The sequence below is a fragment of the Pelodiscus sinensis genome, chromosome 28 (assembly GCF_052426305.1).
Source record: "Pelodiscus sinensis isolate ZL-2025 chromosome 28, ASM5242630v1, whole genome shotgun sequence".
Classification (NCBI taxonomy): Eukaryota; Metazoa; Chordata; order Testudines; family Trionychidae; genus Pelodiscus; species Pelodiscus sinensis.
Window position 1 is genome coordinate 7303524 of NC_143079.1, and position 20028 is coordinate 7323551.

General features: G+C 48.3%; 1 long non-coding RNA gene across 1 annotated transcript in view; it reads left to right on the forward strand.

The window, feature by feature from the left end:
• LOC112547817 (uncharacterized) overlaps nt 1–20028 on the forward strand; it is a 41257-nt gene that overhangs the window by 13461 nt on the left and 7768 nt on the right. Inside the window, exon 2 of the long non-coding RNA XR_003091626.3 lies at nt 12459–12846. This is a non-coding gene — a long non-coding RNA (uncharacterized LOC112547817). The remainder of the gene's footprint in view (nt 1–12458; nt 12847–20028) is intronic.

Here is a 20028-nt window from a genome sequence, read left to right on the forward strand (position 1 = left end):
TCGCTGGAGTTTTCCCAAGGTGTAGAGAGACCGCAGTGAGATGCACAGATTTAGCCACGGAGTTACCTATTTGATTCTCTGCATCTCAGTTCCTCATCTGCAGCAGGAGGATGGGAATGGCTCCCAGGGGTCTGCTGCCTGGAATGCCATTCTAGTGCCCATACATCATCTTGCTGAGATGTACAGATTACAGTGGAATTTGCTTTTGTTCCTCCTCACCTGTAGTAAGGGTGTTATAAGGAGAAGGGAGAAAAATTGTTCTCCTTGGCTATGTCTACACTACAGAGTTTTTCCGGGATACCAGAGGGAATACGTCTGCTTTTTTGGAACAGTTTCTGAAAAAGTGGGCGCATTCTTTCGGAAGCCCTGTATTCTTCATTTTATGGGGAATAAGGGCTCTTCCGATAGAGGAGGTTTTTCCCACATTTGGCCCCGTGTAGATAAGCCAAATGTTGGAAAAGCCTCTTCCAGAAAAAAAAAGTGAAAACAGGCATGCAAATTGTGGTTCTCAATTTGTGTATCTTTTTCTGGAAGAAGATCTCAGTATAGACATAGCCTTTGGCCTCTGAGGATAGAACAAGAAGCAATGGGCTTAAATTGCAGCGAGGGAAGTTTAGGTTGGACATTAGGAAAAACTTCCTGCCTGTCAGAGTCGTTAAACACTGGAATAAATTGTCTCGGGGGGTTGTGGAATCTCCATTACTGGAAATATTTAAGAGCCGGTTAGACACACACCTGTCATGGATGATCTAGACTGTGATTGGTCCTGTGGTGAGGGCAGGGGACTGAAGTCGATGACCTCTTAAGGTCTCTTCCAGTTCTAATGTCCTATGATTCTATGATTCTATGATCTTTCCCCCAACTCAGGACTAAAGCAATACCCAGCATGATAATAATTATTAATTTCCACGGGGCAACTCTTATGCTCTAAAGGGAGCCAACTGCCTTATACTATAATGCCTTTGTTCCTAAATTAGAATGATCAGTGTGGGCTGGTAGGAGCTAGGATCAGACTGGAAAGTATTCCTTTGATTTCCTTTAAAGTTTCTAAGTCAGGCAAGAATTCGGAACAGCACTCAGCTGCAGGCAAAGAATGCTAGAGCTTGTGAGACTGCCAGTTCAAGCCGATTTAACTGACTTGTCTGGGCATTAAAATGCCCAATAAAAGTAGCTCAGTCATCATAATATGGACCCTACATTTCTATACTCACGTCTGGTTTGGGAAGGTCGTGGACCTGCATGCACTAGTCTATTTATTAGTTTGCTCTGATAGCAGGGCCGGTCCTACGGCCCCAGGCAACCGCCAGAGAAAATTTGTCAAGCAAAAAAACAAAAGGCCCGAAATACGCGTGTCCCGAGTAGACATCCATCGGGCTCTGTCGGCAGCCCCTTGAAAATGGTGGCCCCAGCTTGCCCACCTCTAAGACTGACTCTGCTTGAAAGCTTGTCTCAATCACCGCCAGAAATTGGCCCAATAAAAGATATTACTTCACCCACCTTGTTTCGGTGAGTCCAGAAGGGATTTCTCTTCATGAATGAACAACATACTGATATCACAAGCTACGTCTTCAGAGCAGCATTATTTTGGAATAACAAACGTTATTCTGCAAAAGCGGCGATGCATCTGACGAAGTGGGACTTTGCTCACGAAAGCTTATGCTCCAACACTTCGGTTAGTCTAGAAGGTGCCACAGGACTCCTCGCCACTTTTGCAGATTCAGACTAACACGGCTACCCCTCTGATACTCGAAACGTTATTCTGAAATAACTATGTGAGTGTCTACACAGCTAGCCTGTTATTTTGAAATAATGGGTGGCTTATTACAGCATTTGTAAACCTCATTCCACGAGGAATAACTCCTCTTTCGAAATAGCTATTTCGGAATAGCAGTAGTGTGGACGCTCCTCTGCTGCTATTTCGAAATAGCTCCTCCCCAAGGTAATTACTCCCCAGTGCTTCCTGGGGCTCTAAATCGAGGTAATGCATCCATATTAGGGGAGCCTGCCTTGGATGAATTTCCAGGCTTTCCTGTGGTGTAGTCACACTATTTCAAAATAAACTATTTCGGAGCATTTCTTCCGGACTAGCGTATTCCAGAATAATTGTGGAGTGTAAACATAGTCACAATGTCTTGGGGTGGAATGAACAGTGGGTATGTGAGCTAATGTGCAGACATGATTATTTAGACCTGGCCTAGCATCACACTTTGGAATGTTTTGTAAATCTGAAGTGATTCAAACTGGAAGTGTTTCCGTAATACATTTCCCAGGGAAAGGGACCAAGTTACATTGTGGGTGATGCTGTAAGTTCACAGAGGATGGTGTTTTTCTCTAACACTACAGGCAGTCCCCGGGTTACGTACAAGATATGGACTGTAGGTTTGTTCTTAAGTTGAATCTGTATGTAAGTCGGAACTGGCGTCCAGATTCGGCCGCTGCTGAAACTGACCGCCAGTTCTGACTTACATACAGATTCAACTTAAGAACCCCAAGTCAGCTGCTGCTGAAACTGATCAGCAGCTGATTCCAGGAAGCCCGGGGCAGAGCAACTGTGCCTCGGGCTTCCTGTAGTCAGCGCTGGTCAGTTTCAGCAACGGCTGACTTGGGGACGTCTGGGGCAGAGCAGTTGGGGTGCTGCTGGGTTGCTCCAGTAGCACTGCTCCTCGGTGCTACTGGACCAACCCAGCAGCACCCCAGTTGCTCTGCCCCAGGGTCCACAACAAAAGCCTGGTCTTCTGGGGGGGGGGGCACACTAGCTGCACCCCCCCCCCAGCAGACCAGGGACACAGGGAGCAAAGCGGCAGCGGGGGGTGCCTCGCCTCTGAGGCTTTCCTGTGGCCGGACCGCTTTGCTCCCGGTGCCCCTGGTTTGCTGTAGACGGTCCCCAGCAGACCAGGGGCACCGGGAGCAAACCTGCAGCCGCGGCGGGGTCCCCCGCTTCTGAGGCTTTGCTCTGGCAAAGCCTCAGAAGCGCGGGAACCTGCCGCTACTGCGGGTTTGCTCCCGATGCCCCTGGTCTGCTGGAGACGGTCCCCAGCAGACCAGGGGCACCGGGAGCAGCTTTTCTCGCCCCGGAGCTCGAGGTGGCTGATCGCTGCCTGTGAGCTCCGGGGCAAGAAAGCCCCGTTCCGACGTAAGTCGGATCCGTGTAAGTCGGGGACTGCCTGTACTTATCTTTTCTATAGCAGCTTTTCATCCTTACTCGCAAAGTACTTCACAAGGGTGGGGAAGTAGCATTGTCGCCATTGTACAGGTGGGGAAACTGAGGCACGGAGCTTGGCAGTCACATGAACAAAGTCAGTGGCAGAGCTAGAAATAAAACCCAGGTCTCCTGAGTCCCAGAGGCCCACCTGGTGTAAATCAGCATAGCTGCAATGAAATCAATAGAGATTATTTCGATTCACACCAGGTAAGGATCTGTCTCTCTTTTGGATATATCATCACCAACGTAATTTCTGTGGAAAAAAGCAAGAAGAACAGATTCCCTATTGGCATATAATAATGGTACCATCTTACACCGGCTGGATTGGCTTCTCCATTGCTCTGTACCTTGTGTAACCGATTACTCTAGTGCAAAGTGTCAGATCAGCATGGCGGTGTTCTATACCCACTTTGAACAGGAATGAACGGCTGCAAAAGGTAGCGGGGACACGAGACCCGCATTTAGCGATAATTTCCATCGTTACGGAAGCAGCTACTAGTCACACGAGCAGCCTTCATACTCACCACACCACTAACTTGTCTTGCCAGCCAGCCCTAAGCAGAGCTTCTTCGAAAGCTTTATATCCTTTCAGTAGGGTTGCCAGGTGTCCGGTATTCAACTGAAAAGTCTGGTTTTTGGGGTCTCTGTCAGGTTAAAAAAAAAATCAGAAAATACCGGACATGTGCAATGTCCGGTATTTTCTGGTTTTCTAGCTGGGTGCCTGGCAGGGGGAATACTTTCCAGTCTGATCCTAGCTCCTACCAGCTCACGGCTACATCTCTACCTATCTATTATTATTTTTCTATAGTGTCACTGATACACATTAGCTGTCCCACAGTAATAACACATTGACGAGAAGTCACATTAGATTTGCCACAAGGGAAACTAGGTGAGGCCAGCTCAGTATTTCCTGCCTGGGGTGACATAAAACCCCAGGCAGGAGGTACAGGAGCTACAATTATCTCCACTAGGTCATGTGGGCTAATTACCCTGTGGTAAAAAGAACACCTTTTCTCAGCTGTACAGACAGTCTCTACCTACGTCTCTGTCTTACACAGACACCCACCAGTTGGCAGCTCCAGAAACTCCTTTCGCTTTATGGTAGCGGGTCAGGAGGCCTAAGTAAGTCCCTTGTGTGTAGCGGGTGGGCTGAAACAATTTGCAGAGTGGGGGTGCGGAGAGCCATTGAACCAAACTGTGAACCAAATGGGTATAATGGAAACCTCTTCAAGCAGGGGTGCTGCAGCTCCCGTCACACTCCTAGTTCCAGTACATGTGTGTGACCAGTTCAGTTCCACGTGTCCACCGGTTGCACCTCTATAAACTAGGACTCTCTGGTTTGGCAACATCCCCGGTCTGGCAAGACCACGGATGTTCCAGAATCAGAGTGTCCTGGCATGCTGTGTAGGGGGGGAGGTCCCAGGAACCTAGCCGATTTGGGGGAGGATGGAGGCTGGGAGCCCAGCATGATGCAGGGTGGGGGCAGGAGCCCAGTGCATGGTCCAGCTGGGCTGGGGGAGGCCCCCAGGAACCAGGAAGTTTGACTTGGCAAAGCTGCACAGTGAGGGAGCCAGTGGGGCAGCAGGGTATAGGGCAGGGCAGAGCTGGGCTGGGCTGGGGAGGTGCCAGCCTAGCATGCTCCCAGGCTGCAGGGCCTGAAGCTACTAGTGCTGTAGAGAGGTAGGCAGGGGCAGCAGACCCACACCCTTTTGCCTGTGATGAGTGGCCATTCCAGACTGCAGTTTGCCCTGGAGGCAGGAGCTAGATGAAGACTGGCAGTGGGTCATTGAGGCAAGGTGGGTACAGGGGAACTGGGTGTTCCGTGGGAGGAGAACAGGGTGCCCTGGGGAAGGGAGGACCCTGGAGTGTGCAGTGGGGTAAACAACCCCCCTTACCCCAGAAGGGGGTGTGGAGAGACTGGAGTGGGCGCTGCGGGAGGGCAGTGTCCTAAAGAGGATGCCGTGGCCCAAGAGGAACATGGGAAGACACCAGCTAGAGGGAGGCGTCCAGTGAGTCAACACACTCGTTCCCGGAGCAACCAGCTGGAGGCGCTGTTGTAGTGAGTTTGCCGGGTGACAAGAAGGAATTCAGGTTAGAGGCGACACCCGAGGAAGAGTCAATTCCACATTGGCAGCAAGCCCTTGTTCATCTGCAAATCTCTCCTGGAGCTCAGGGGCTTGCGTTAGTGGGAACTCGAGGAGACATGAACCTTAGCCTCTGTGCCTAGAGTCAGTCCAGTGCGCTAGTCTCCAGAGCAAACTCCATCGTGACTGTGATGGTGCTTGGGGCACCGAGGAGTGTGAGTGATCTTACTGCCCCCTTTCCTCCAGAAAAGGGGAGACTGGCTTGGGCTTTCCTGGGTGACAGCCACCTGATGCCACCAGCCTGTTAGCCACCCTAGTACTCTCCTCAGGGCAATGTCAGTCCTTCCTTTGCCTTGCAGTAGGTGCAACCTAGGGATGTGAATGGGTAACTGGTTATCTGGTAAGAATCACCCTTACTGGGTGATGCTTATGGGGTAACGGTTAGCTGGTGCCTGGGAGCAGCCCCCTACCTGTGGCATGCCATGAACGGAGGGCTGTTCCAGGCCTCCCATGCGACTGGGGTTGGGGGCCAGGAGCTCGTAGTCAGCCCTATGTAGGACTGGGCATAGGAGTCCCGCAGGCTGGGGGCTGTGCTGGAGTGGTCCCCCTCCTGGGGATCCTGCTTAGTGAGTTAACCATTAGGTTAATCTAATGTTTAACTGATTCATCAATCTAGGGCCTGTACCCCTTTGAAGTGCTCCCTGTATCCACCTAACACTCGCAGCCTGCTTTCCCAAGAGAACAGTGAACACATCACCTCGTATGATTCGACCCAGAGTCAGCGTTAAGATCGCAGCCCTGAGATATATTTATAGTGAAGACGACAATATGTTGACTAGCACAAATTCAAAAGCTAGCGAGTAAGGAAAATGGAAACAAGAGGGGAACATATAAAGCAAAGTAATGGCATGCTAGCTGGGCTAGCCTTCTGTCCAAAGAAGTTTATCTCACTCTAAAAGTCCTTTGTAATGTTTCAACCAATGTCGGTTTTGAGCCTCTTTTCATGACTGTATTAACATGGCCTGATTACTTCCTGGCTGTGTCTACACTGGCCACTTAGTCCAGAAAATCAGCCGCTTTTCCGGAATAACTTGCCAGCTGTCTACACTGGCCCCTTGAATTTCCGGAAAAGCACTGATGATCTACTGTAAGAAATCAGCCGCTTTTCTGGAAAAACTATGCTGCTCCCGTTCGGGCAAAAGTCCTTTTTCCAGAAAACTGTTCTGGAAAAGGGCCAGTGTAGACAGCACAGTAGTGTTTTCCGCAAAAAAGCCCCGATTGCGAAAATGACGATCGGGGCTTTTTTGCAGAAAAACGCGTCTACATTGGCACGGACGCTTTTCCGGAAAAAGTGCTTTTCCGGAAAAGCATCCTGCCAATGTAGATGCGCTTTTTCCGGAAATGCTTACAATGGAAAACTGTTCCGTTTTAAGCATTTCCGGAAAAGGGTGCCAGTGTAGACGTAGCCCCTAGGTGCAGGATCCAGAAGTGTCTTCCTTGACTTCTTATATCCCCAGGCCCCATTGATGGAGAGGAGGTGGTTAAAAAGGCAGTTGCCCTGGGGTCTGGTGATTCAAAGGGGCCCGGGGCTCCCGGCACTGCTACTGCGGGAGCAGCTAGAACCCCGGGCCCTTTAAATCACCACACTGGAGCATTACACCATGCGCTCGGTGCAGCTCTGAGGGCTGGGGAGAGGCACACCAGAGTCCATGCAGCTTGGAGGGCTGTCTGAGCCTGCCCATGCTCCTTCTGCCCCATCTAGGAGCGCAGAGAAGCCTCTGCAACTTGCTTAGGGGTCCGCACAGGCTGTCAGCTCCCCTGTACCTCCCCTGACGTTCATTGTACCCAGCATCAGGGTTACCCTCCATGTCTTACTCCCCTGTGTTGACCTCATTTGCAATTGAGGCTTCCTCTCAGCGCTCACTTCACATGCTGATGAAGAGACAGATGGATGAACACCTTTTGTCAGGCAGAAAACCTCTTTGTCCATTCTGCCTGGATACAGGCTTTGGGAGCACATTTGTAATGTGCACCAGACCCCCTTGCAAAGCATGTGTGTGTACATTGCACCAGGATATAAATGTGACCGGGGGACCCTTGAGTTCCTTTAAGACCTTGGGAACGGAGAGGTTTATGGCTCATTGATGACTTGCGGGTAGCTTCTTTTTCTGCAGAAGCCATTTTCTCCCAAAGCTATTAGACGTTAGCGTGGAACTGCCGCATTTCTGCCTGCAGCTAACCCAGCTGCCCAGCTGTGGGGATTTCTAGGCCAGAGAGAAACACTGCCCAGGGAAAAGCAGACTATTGACGCTTGGCTTAGCCCTGATGAAAGGGGCTGCAAAGACAACCAGATAGCCTGACTTTGTCCAGCAAGGGGGAAGCACAGATAGTGTCAGGACTTATTTTCCCCCATACACTGTCTCTACCGGTGCACCTCAGGCCCTACAACTGGACCAGATCCAAAGCTCAGTGAAGTCAATGGGAAAGTCCTATTGTTAATAATCACCTCAGGAGTTGAGAGATGGTCTCTGTTAGGACAGTTCTGAAGGAGGCCACTTGTTTTCTTATCTTCAGCAGAAGGGTGGGTCTGGAAGATGTCCCAGCTTTCTAGGCACCCTGTTGACCTTGATAAAGAACCACGTGCTCCCAGGGGTGGATTTCATCCAAGGAGGCAAATATGGTGAGCAGAGCTCTTAGCTGCTGAGGAGGAAAGCGGGTACTTTGGGAGTAGGAATACTTGTCCTTGCTTTTCCACGACCTGAGAGTAGGAATGTGAATGGTTAACTGGTAAGCCTCACCCTTAATGGGTTAATCAGTGGGGGATGGAGGGCTGGGGCTGTCCTATGAGGCCCCACCATGGGCAGCCCCCGCCAATGGCAGGCCCGGTCCAGGTTTGCTGCAGGAAGGGGCGCTCCATCCTCACTGGAGCGCCCCTCCCCACCACCTGCCCCCATGTGATCAGTTAACGGGTTAAACTGGATTTGACGTCCCTGCCTGAGAGACACGAAACCTTTCGCGCAGCAGCAGCGGCGTTCTGCTGCGCTGACTCATTGATTCAACATCCAGGAGCAAACATTGACAGGGGCTGCATCTCACAGGCTTAAGAGCCATGATCCCTATGGAAAGCATAAGCACCCTGCTTCCGTTCAGGCACCCTCGGCCCGTGATGGCCACGCAGCTGTGGCTAGATAGAGATGGCTGTGGAGAGAGTGGCCAGATGTGCCGCTGTAGCGAGCATCAACCTTATTTCCTCTCCTACACACCTACCCTGTGTCCACGCAGCAATTTTTGCCACGTGTGTAGCCGCATCCTTTTGTGCCAAGGCAGTTTGTGGTACCTGATGCGAACCTGATAGCAAATACTGTTGCCCTGGTGGAAATCGTTCCGACGAGGTATATGCTGCGTGTTTGCCAGCATTAAGTGATCTCTTCTGCCAAGGCTCTTTACTAATGTGAAGAGTCTCTTTTGTTTGCTGTTCTCCACTGCTGGGCCCCTCTTTCCACTGTAAATCTGGTTGCCTTTGACAAACTGCACAGAAACAAGGCTTCTATATAGCTCAGAGCACAGGCCCATTCCACAAAACGGGAACCCAGAGCCACAGGCAAATGGGGGAAAATAAGTATTTTTAGTACTCATAATTCTAGTCTGGGCCTGTTACATGAGGGGTCTGAGAGGTGACGGTCAGGAACAATCTGAACTTTGGAGAAAGCTTATGTCTCTGTAGAAAAGTCCAATGGAATTGAGTTGAGAAGGAGCATTTTTCTGTCAGTTTTCCCAGCCATCCTATAGAATATTCCTGCTGAAAAGTTCTATCAAACGGCTAAAACCACCTATTCAGATGGTCTCATCCTCTATTAAATTCTGTTGATGTTTCAGAGAATTTCTGTAGAAAGACATTGTTTCTCTCCCTATTAAATCTGTAGGACGTATCAGGAAGGAAGATGAAGGGTGGGTTAGTTCTGGATTCCAGGTCCATCTCTGTAGTGTTTATGGGAAAGTGGAGAAAGATAATTTGTCTTTTGCAAACAGAGCAGAGACGAGGCAGGGGTGCACAGGAGTGTGTGACACTGGCGGTTGGCTGCAGTGGGAAGGGGACCGGTGGCAGCAATTAATGGGTGGGTGACAGATGCCACAAGAAAAAATGCAATTTGAGAGCCACCAATAATAATCCTCGTAGCCACAGGTGGAGCCCTCTGCTCCTGTCTGCTTTGCTGCTGATCCCTGACTGAATCTGACAGGAAAGCGGTTCCTGGAACCATGAACTCCTTGGGGAAAACGCTTATGGGAACTTTATTCCCTTGCTACTTCCTCTGCAGAGACTAGAGGATTAACAGGAGTGTAACAGCTAAGGCAGTGTGGGGGAAAAAACAACAACAACCCAGAGTCACCATCAAGCCAGTCACAGACAAAAACCCTTCTGCAGGCCGGTTTGTTGGACAACCAAAGTGTACTTGACATTTGCCAGCCCGTCTTGGGCAGGGTTTGAAGTGGGCCTGTTGCACTTGCTGAGTAGTATCTAAGCTTCCCTTTAATAATACAGAGTCTCCTGCCCTTACGATCATGGGGGAAACTTTTGAAACCTGTCCTGAGTAGGACTGGTGCAGCGCTAGCGGGTAGGAGGCACAAACAAGCCATTTTTCTGGTGGCGGTGCTCCAGAGGTGCTAACTCAGGGCTGGTTAAAAGGGCCAAGCAGGTCCATCGGGTCCACGGAGGTCTTGCCATTCCCAGGCCAATCAGGGAAGGGTCTGTATCTCCTTATAAGCTGGCTGGCTTGAGTCCTAGGTCCCTGACCTGTGCTCAGGCCTGTAAATCAATGTCCAACAGTTCCCTTCAAACCCAGAGCCCTGAGTACAAACCAGGTGGAGAGCAAAGCCGTTTTGATAGAGGCACAAGAAGATTTGCAAATGAGGCCGTCTACACTTCTCTTTCTTGTGCAAAAACCCCTCTCGTGCAAGAATCGTTCTGCCTGAAAATAGGTGACATGCTTCTGGGATTCCTGGCCCCTGTTCAATACAGCTCCCATTGGACAGACCAGATCTCCACTTTCTACTTTCAAACAACAGTTGCCTCTGCAAAACAACCTCGTTCACGTTGTCCCTGGAGGAAGCTGCTGAGAGACAAAGTATAGTCAGAAATGGGTGGGCTCCTATCGCGTTGTGACATGCTTGTGACTATCCCGCTATCCGGCAAGCCCCCGCCCGAATGTCTGGTTGCTGCCTGAACGGTAGCAGGGAGATACGAGCTGGGGACTGGAAGCGTGTGGCTGTGTCAAGTCACCATTTACCCGGCCCTCGAATCAGACTGGCGTGAGAGGGGCGCTGGCAGGGGAGGCGGCGTGGGCAGGGCATGGTACAGCAAGGTTCCCGCTAAGATTTTCCCTCCATGAGCGGAGTGAGTTTTGTCTTGGGCACCGATACTGAGTCGTGCGCTTGTTCGGATGTGCCACTTTGGCACCCAAGTCATAAATCTCCCCCTCTGCTGCCATGTCTTCCACCCTCTCCTTGCCCCATCTGTTCCCCTAGTGCCTTCTGCTGCCCCACCCCCATCCCTCACCCTCTTCTGCTGTCCTGGCTCCTGCCCTTCTCACTCCCGTAGCCTTCCTGGGACTTGCCCTCATCCCCATTCTCTCTGACCCCTGCACCTGCCCTTCCCTCCTGTGCCCACCTCTCCTTTAGCTCCCCTCCCCAACTCCTCTCCTAACACCTCCCTCTACCCACCTGCCCTGTCTCTTTCCTCTGCCCTCTGGTGTCTGTCCCTCCCCTTCCCATGTCTGCCCTTCTGCTTCACCCCCACAATCCCCTGGCACCAGCACCTTCCCTTACCCCCTGCACCCTCCTGGTGCCTCCCTCCCACTTCCCTCCCTGCCCCTGCCCTTCCAACATCTGTCCCCCTTGTCCTCTTCCTCCCTAGTGCCCACCCCCTCACCACCCTCTGCCCCAGTTCTCCTCACGCCCCTCTGTGCCCTCACACATGACTTGCTCCATCCCCCTCCTTCCTCATGCCCACCCCCTTTCAGTCCTCCTTCTCCTAGCACCCACTGCTCCCCTCTCCTCTTGCCCCATTGTCCTTCTCCTTTCCTCTCCCAGCATCACCCTGCCCCCTCCCCTAATCCACCCTCAGTGACACCTTCCCATTCCCCTGCCCCCGCCCTGCTCCTCCTGCCTTTTCTCCTCATTGTCTCCTCTTGGCCCCCTGGCATTTGTCTCTCCTCCACCCTGCCCCTTGGTGCCTTCCCCTTTCTTCTCCTGCCCTGCCCCTCCTCCCCTCAGCACAAGCCCCTTCCTCTCCTCACCCCCAACTTCCCTTTAGTTTTCCCCCTACCCCTTCCCTCACCTTTTGCCATTCTGACACCTGCACCTGCCTGGCAGGGCAGCATGGCGGGTGGCTGCCCTGCGTGCTGAGACTGGAGCCAGGCCACAGTGCTATTTTTAGTACCATGGCCCAGGCTGCGTGGTGGCTGTCCAGCTGCTCCTGAGGTGGGCAGTCACCCGCCCGAGGCTACAGCCCCACCGGCAGATCAGCCAGGGCCACAGCTGTGCAGCTCTGCTGAGGGGTGGGTGGGAATGAAATTCTTGGTGCGCGCTCGCACAGGTGTGCACCTTACAGAGAACCCTGGTATACAGCTGTGGAACATCAGTTTTATCCTCTCTTCCTGCATTTGTATGTATTTTTCGTAATCTCCCTTGTGCTCCGGTTCAAAAACCAGATGGGTACCTCCACAGGCTAACTTGCCCCCATGGCCATGCATTTGTTGCTTAATATAGATTTTAAAGACAGAGGGAATGTCTACCCTGGGGAGTTATTTCGAAATAACTCCCCATATTTTGAAATAACAAGGCGTGCGTCCACAATACCAAGCCTGTTCTTTCAAAATAATGGGCTTGTTATTTTGAAATAATAACTCCTGCTGGTGAACAGGAATAAGCTTATTTTGAAATAGTTACTTCAGGAGTTATTATTTTGTAATAACTTATTTCAAAATAACCTGGTAGTGTAGGCATAGCCAGAAGGAACCATTATCAGTCTCCCAAACTTGTTGGGTTCTAAAGATTTGATGAATTAAGATCCTTGCCTGGCCCTGATTACTGTAATGATAATTCAAGCCTCTCCCACGCACTAATGACTGTTCCCCATGTAAAGAAGGTCTGTGTTATTTCCCCTATTTTTACAGATGGGAAACTGAGGCACAATGAGATGAAGTGACATGCCCAAGGGCACACAGCAAGTCTGTGTTAGTCCCAAGAGTTGAACCCAGCTTTTCTGAATAATGATACGGTGGCTGAAACACAAGATCATTCTTTCCTCTCCTTCATGCCAGCTCTTCAGTCTGGAGATTTCAATGGATTTAAGTCTACTAACAGCTGGACCAAAGGCTTAATTGAGGGTCACAGGAGAAATAAATCAACAAAGGGCAAATTCATTCTAGCAAAGTTACTTCTTCAAGATGTATTCCCTGTCCTGGCAATATACCTTGGCATCACTTCAGACAGCTGCATCTTCCCCATGTTTCCTGAGGGCTTGAAACCAGAAAGGAAAAATTGTGAAAAGATTTGATTAAGGTAAGGGAGAAATACAAAAACAGGCTTTATTTCCCAGTTCTGTATAACCTCTTATATTAATCCATTGTGCTAAATGAGGACAGATTTATTCATATTATGTGCAGTGGGACTTCAGGAACACGGCCGACCGGTCAATTTTTAGCCTGTTGCATAGAATCATACAATCCTAGAACAGGAAGGAACCTTAAGAGGTCATCACATCCAAGCCTCTGCCCTCACAGTAGGACCAAGCACCATCTAGAATCTCAGTGGTTCCCAAACTTTTCAGGATCATGCCCCTTTTTTGATTTCTGGGAAACCCTCACACCTGCCCCCCCCCCAAAAAAAATTGCAGCAAAACTTGAGCAAAACAAAAAAAAAAAGCTTGCCCTTTTAAGAACAGGGCAGGTATTGCCCTTTTAAGGTGGCCATTTTAGAGTCTGCCCGCCTTGGGGGGGCGGATTTACGGGGGGAAGAGGAGGACTGGGTCACCTCATGCCCCCCCTGGAATTTCTTTGCACCACTCAGTTTGGGAACCTATTGATCATCCTGGATAGATGCTTGTCTAACCTGCTCTTAAATATCTCTAGTGATGCAGATTCCACAATCTTCCTAGGCAATTTATTCACATATTTAACCACCCTAACACAAAATTTTTCTTAATGTCTAATATATAGAAGTTACATATAGAAGTCTCTGGGGCTACATTAGTATAAACGGGTATGGAATCTAGCTGTTGAGCTTTAATGGAGCTGCAGTGTGTAGATTTTCTCTACTCACGCTTGGGCAGTATTCTAATTTTAGTTACATTGGTATAAATATGGAGTATCCCTACAAAAGTCAGGAAGGCTTGATTGCCTACTTCAGTTTTATGCTGGTGTAACTACATTGGTTTGAAAGGCCTGGCCCTCCAGTGCAAATCTATTACTCCAGAGTGCCTACTAACTAGGCGATAAACTTTTTTAGACATGCGTAGGTTATAAACCGATTATTTTGGTGTAAATCTGGAGGGAGGCAATGGTGAATCAAGCCAACACAGTTATTCCATTTACACTGGTGTAATTGACTGCAGAGTCTGGATCATGACATGGGAATCACGTGTTTGACAAAACTCTTGTTTTTCTCTGCAGCAGTTAAGCCTTAGAGAGAACAAATGTTTTTCACTGCTGGGTTTTTTTTTTTGTTTTTTTTTTTGTTACAAGTCTAAGTTGTGGAATGCAGAAAGCATTTGAGGGGAGGGTTACAAACACAAAGGTGTCTCGGGTGGCTCTTTGAGCTAGTGGGTTAAGCCATGCTGAAGAAACAGAAGATGCCTTTGTTGTTTTTTAAAGCATTTGCCAACATTATGAAACCAAAATAGGGCAGATACTGTACAAGGGAACTTTTCTCCCTTGCTGATTATTCCTCACCAGTTAATCAGCCATCACATACATTTATCTCAAGTGGCCCTGCTCTCAGGCCTGATCCTGCAAGATTTATCCATATGAGTATCCCTTGCTCCTGGAAGCAGACTTTTGAAAACTTAGGGAAACTTCTAGTGTAATCCACAAACCTCGGGTGCATCTACATTGCACCTCGAGCTCGAAATAAGCTATGCAATTTGAGCTATGCAAATTGCGTAGCTTATTTCGAGCCAATTTCGAAATAGCTTATTTCTAAATATGGCGCTGTCTACTCAGCACTTATTTCGAAATAAATCACTATTCTGAAACGTCCCTTACTCCTCGTGGAATGAGGTTTACAGGGAAGTCGGAATAGCGTGCCTGTTATATTTCGAAATAATGGGCACGCTCAACAGATGTGGAATAGCTATTTCAGGATACCTCTGCAGTGTAGACGGAGCCCTTATGTGGTTCGCTGTCCCTTGTAATGGCACTTAGACCACTTAGAGCAAGAGATAAGAACAAGGGCGCTCTACAGCCTAAGCTGAAAGTCAGCTGGCTTTATATCTCAAGCTGTAGAGGCTCCTCTACTAAGCATCCGAGGTTCAAATCTACCTGGTGGTGGTTGTGCTAGCTCAAGCTATTGCTCTCAAGATCTGACCTCCAGTCCTTTTCCTGTAATTGCCTGTTTGTTATTTATCTTGCCAGCTGGGGCAGATGCTGCAGGAGGAGCATAGACTCTGAGATCACTTACAGCGAGAGATAAGAATACCCCTTCAATTCACATTGGGGCAACATAAGGTTAAGCAATCCAGTTCCTGTGCCTAATTCCTGCTAATAATGAAAGAGGCCACTTTCTCTGGTGCTGCAGAGAACAGGGATGTAAAATCCCGTTTCATTAGTTAACCAGTTAAACATAACATATAACAGGTTAACTGCTTAAATGAGGCTGGGGGGACACTTCAGGCCAGCTGGGCTGGGCCTGCCATGGACAGGCTGCGCCAACCTCTCTCCATAGCAGCTGCTCCATCCAGACTGGACACCCCCCCCCCCCCCCCGCAGGTGGGGAGCAGTTCTGGACAAGCTGAAGTGCACCCCGCTGGGATGGAGCAGCCCCCTGCCCTTGTTGGACAGGAGGCTGCTCCAGTTAACCATAACCAGTTAACCATTCACATCCTTAGCAGAGAACAGACCAGCAATGGAGTGGAACAGTGGTTGTGCAGGGGCCTGATGGTGAAAATGAGGATATTAAGTTCAGTGCTGAGAAAAAAAGAAGCCAGAGAAGGGATTCAAAGAGGAGAGCTGAGATAGGAAGGGGCAGGAACGTAGGTGGAACATTTTGGGAAGGGGAGATGCAGGGAGCTCAGAGCAGAGGAAACGCTCATAATTATGGGTAAACCCTAGTAATTATAGAACCGCTTCCATGTGAGGAGAGATTACTAAGATTGGGACTGTTAAGCTTAGAAAAGAGAAGACTGAGGGGGGATATGACAAAGGTCTATAAAATCATGATTGGTATCAAGAAAGGGAATAAGGAAAAGTTATTTACTTGTTCCCATAACATAAGAACTAGGGGTCACCAAATGAAATTAATAGGTGGTAGGTTTAAAACAAACAAAATGAAGTATTTCTTCTTGAAAAGCACTACTTGTGGAACTCCTTGCCAGAGGATGTTGTGAAGACCAAGACTTTAACAGGTTTTAAAAAAGAACCAGATAAATTCATGGAAGTTAGGTCATCAATACTTATGAGCCAGGATGGGTAGGAATAGTGTCTCTAGCCTCTGTTTATCCAAGGAATGGATGACAGGAGAGGGATCACTTGATGATTTCCTGTTCTGTTCATTCCCTCTGGGGCATCTGGTATTAGCCACTATTGGAAGACAGGATACTGAACTAGAAGGACCTTTGGTCTGACCCAGTTTGACCGTTCTTACGGCAAAGGCAGAAGAGATGTAATGTAGAGGAAGAAGCAGGCTTTAACAAGAAACTAGAAGTGGAGGGAGAAGAGGAAAACGATTCTCTAGCATACTTCAAAGTTGGCTCTTAACAAGTGCAAGTTCATTGATCTTAGAGTTGCATCTGCCAATGCCAAGTCCTATGAATTTGCATTATTTGTGAGTGGGAGATTCTCTGCACAAAGAGAATAAATAACTGGGTGGCAATTCCTTGTTTCCCGATAGATGAAGTACTGGAGGGCAGTGGAGCTATACCTTAGGAACACTACCCCATATAATCTTGGAAATATTCAGTGGCCTCCTATGTTTTTAATTAAAATTAAAAGAACTTCTTAGTCTAGCTCCCAATGAAGTTGACAGGAAGACTCGTGGGCCCAGATCCCCAAAGGTATTTAGGCACCTGTATCCTGTGGGAGTTAGGCACCTAAATATCTTGAGGGTATGGGCCCACTTGACCTCGTGAGAAGAGGAGGCTTAAATAAGAACGAGTCATAAACAGAAGCAGGTAGAATGTTCCCAGCTCAGCCCAGATGGAGTGAATCACAGGTCGCTTGGTGTTCCCTCGCCAACTGAAAGCCTAACCCAGCCTTGCCAACAGCATCTCAGCCTGAGCCCAGTTGAAAGGGAGCATGGGGAGGATTTAGGTGCAGAAACCAGCCCAGACTTGCACATTTTGTGTAGTTTAAACCTGACGATGCTTCGGGGCTTCTGATGAGCTTCCCATGGAGGATTTGATCCAGGCTTGCAGTTCAAACAAAGGAGGGATGAATCTGTAGTAGATGAGACTGAAAAAGTGGCTTGTGAGGCTGCTTAGAAATGTCACCTGTCATCTTTCAGCCAGACTTGGTAAAAAGAGATCCACTCCATCTCTGGTATAGCTCAGGGGGAGCTGCAGGAGCTCACAGGATCACACCACAGCTGTGTTAGGGAACAAAATATACCCACAGGAGCCCTTGACTGAAAACCCTTGCTCCTTAATGCTCTGAACCTGGGACAAGGTGGGCAAGAAGAGACTTTGGGGATTAGATATAAAGTTCAGCTCAGCTTCACTGTATTATACAATTACCTAAGATTTCAAAAGTGTTACACCCTAAATGGAGGGTTGCAAATTTTGCTTGGACATATTCCTGGAGGTTTCATCACATGATGTAATCTCTCCTTAAAGATGAATCTTTAATTCCTGGAGACTCCAGGACCGTTCCTAAACTGCACAGGGTGCATTCATTCAAATCATCCTTTTAAAGCGACTGCCTCCAACCTGACTCGTGGCTTCAGAGGGTGTCTTTCACTCACTGACATGTAATATAATTATCTTCTATAAAACATACAGACACAAAGGACGCGTCCTGTAATTTACAATTCGTTGGTGCATTGCTTCTTAAGGAGAGATTCCTTACAATTTGGCTCACACCCTTTACCCATAACGAACCACATTCTCTTCTCAGTTACACTGGCCTGGCTGCTTCAGTGAGGCTGTGGCAATGTGACTGACGGTACGTCTACACAGCAACATTATTTCCAAATAACTTAGTCCGTGTCTACACAGCAGGCAGTTATTTCAAAATAATGTTGAAATACTGTCAAGCTGAAGGACTTCTTACTCCGACTCCTGTAACTCGCATTGTACGAGGTGTAAGGGAAATCGGAGGAAGAGTGCTCGATTTCGAAATCAGTGCTGTGTAGATGCTCCCAGTTTCAAAATAAGCTATTTCGAAATAATTACGTAATTGACGTCGCTCAATTTGCAGAGCTTAGTTCAAGTTAAGCCCTGCAGTATAGATGCACCCTGAGAGAAGAGTTTGCAAGTTGTGAAGGGGGGAGCTTCTAATACATTGTGCTACTGAACTGCAGGAGAATATATAGAGTACAAAGAAAAAAATCCTCCTGGATTTTGTAGATAAACGAAACTCTTTTCAGTTCTCAGAAGGGTGTTCTCCGGCCCTCCTCTAAGCCAGACGCTCCCATGTTATCTTATTGTATGCCCTGCTCGCAGCTGGCCCTGGCATCTCACACACCCCCGTGCATAGAATATGGCTTGCGATAAACCTACCCTAACCTTCCTAATCAGCTGAGAAGTGCTGAGCAGATGCCTGGAGAAGGCTGGTCAGAAGTTTCATTCAAGGCAGGAGAGGACTAATTCATTTCAAGTATGACGATGAAATGCAAGTAGGTGGAATAGAACTAATAAGTGCACATATTATTGCCCTGGTTTTCTGCACTAAGATGATGGTACATCAGCTTGATAGCGTGTCACATTTACACCCACCTACAGGCCTTATTAGACTGCCACGGTGCTTTAGTATAAGAGAGACTGCAAGCCCATGGAGCTGAAGGATCACTGTCCTTCGCGTTTAGTCATTTGCACCAATGCAATGTCCATGCAAATCATTACTATTCTGATCTGGCGATGTTTCACGCCCACTTGGCACAGGTGTAAATGACAAGGGCCAACGCTGAATCATGTTCTTTGTGACTTATGCCAAGAGCTATTTTTCACTCCCTTTGTGGCTGCATGGCTTGCTTCACCACCTCAAAGTTATTGGCTCTATGTGCAACTAAATAACTTATTAAACCCAGGGCAGCTAAGGTGCCTGGAAGAAGGAGCCCTTACTCATATTTCGCAATCAAAAGGAGCAATTTGCTTGCTGAAATTGCATGAGATTCTATATTATTTCAAGATTTTTGGCAAACATAATCTAGTTCCCCCAGAGGGTTACCTACCTGCACGTTGCTATTCAAATTCATTTTTATATTGTTAATAATTGTAAATCAGGCAGCACAGATACTGTGAAAGCCTCTGAAAGACAATGTATTAAACCTCTTCCTAGTAAGAATACGATGTGTCTGGTCTGACTAAGCCACACTATGGGCCTGATTCTTCAGTGGGATTGCAAGGATGTAAATGGACATAAGAATGGCCAGACAGGGTCAGACCAAAAGTCCATCTAGCCCAGTGTCTTGACTTCTGACAGTGGCCAATGCCAGATGCCCCAGAGGGAGTGAGCAGGACAGGAAATCATGAAATCACCCTGTCACCCATTCCCAGCTTCTGGAAAAGAGAGGCGATGGACACTATCTGTGTCCATAGTCCATGAATTTATCTAATTATTTTTGAACCTTCTTTATAGGTTTGGCCTTCACAACATCCTCTGGCAAGAAGTTCCACAGGTTGACAGTGCATTGTGTGAAGAAATGCTTCCTTGTTTGTTTTAAACATGTGGGCTATTAATTTCAGTTGGAGACTCCTCGTTGTTATGTTATGAGGAGTAAACAACACTTGTATTTCCTTTGTGCCTTTGTACAGCACCTAGCACAGTGAGTCCTGGTCCCTGACAGGGGCTGCTGGACACTACAACACTACAAATAAATACTAATAATGATTTGGTCCCATGTGTATTTAGACAGCTTCAGAATGGAACCATGCTTCATTAGGGAATAAGCAATAGGACCACAGGAACAGAACTAATTTTTTACCCGTCGATAAGTCTGATAGTTTGAAATCACTTCATCCGGTGGGGAGGAGGGCAGCAGTCAATGCATGCTAGTGAAGAGATTTTGGCAAAGAACATTAAGGAAAGCCCTGTTAAAATGCCAGGATATCAGTTAGTGGCTGCTAAAATATAGGTTTCTAAAGCCATGTCTTCACCCTGGGGAAAATTGATACTGCTGCAATCGATTGATCTGGAGTTTGATTTAGTAGGTCTAGTAAAGACCCATTAAATCGAACTCAGAGGGTGCGCTCCTCCCCTCTCTCCCCCCCCGGTCAGTGGCCAGTACTCCTGCTCCTGAGAAGAGTAAGGGAAACCAACAGGAGTGTTTTCTCCTGTTTGTCTCCTACTGTGGGGGCAGCGGGGAAACTCGAAT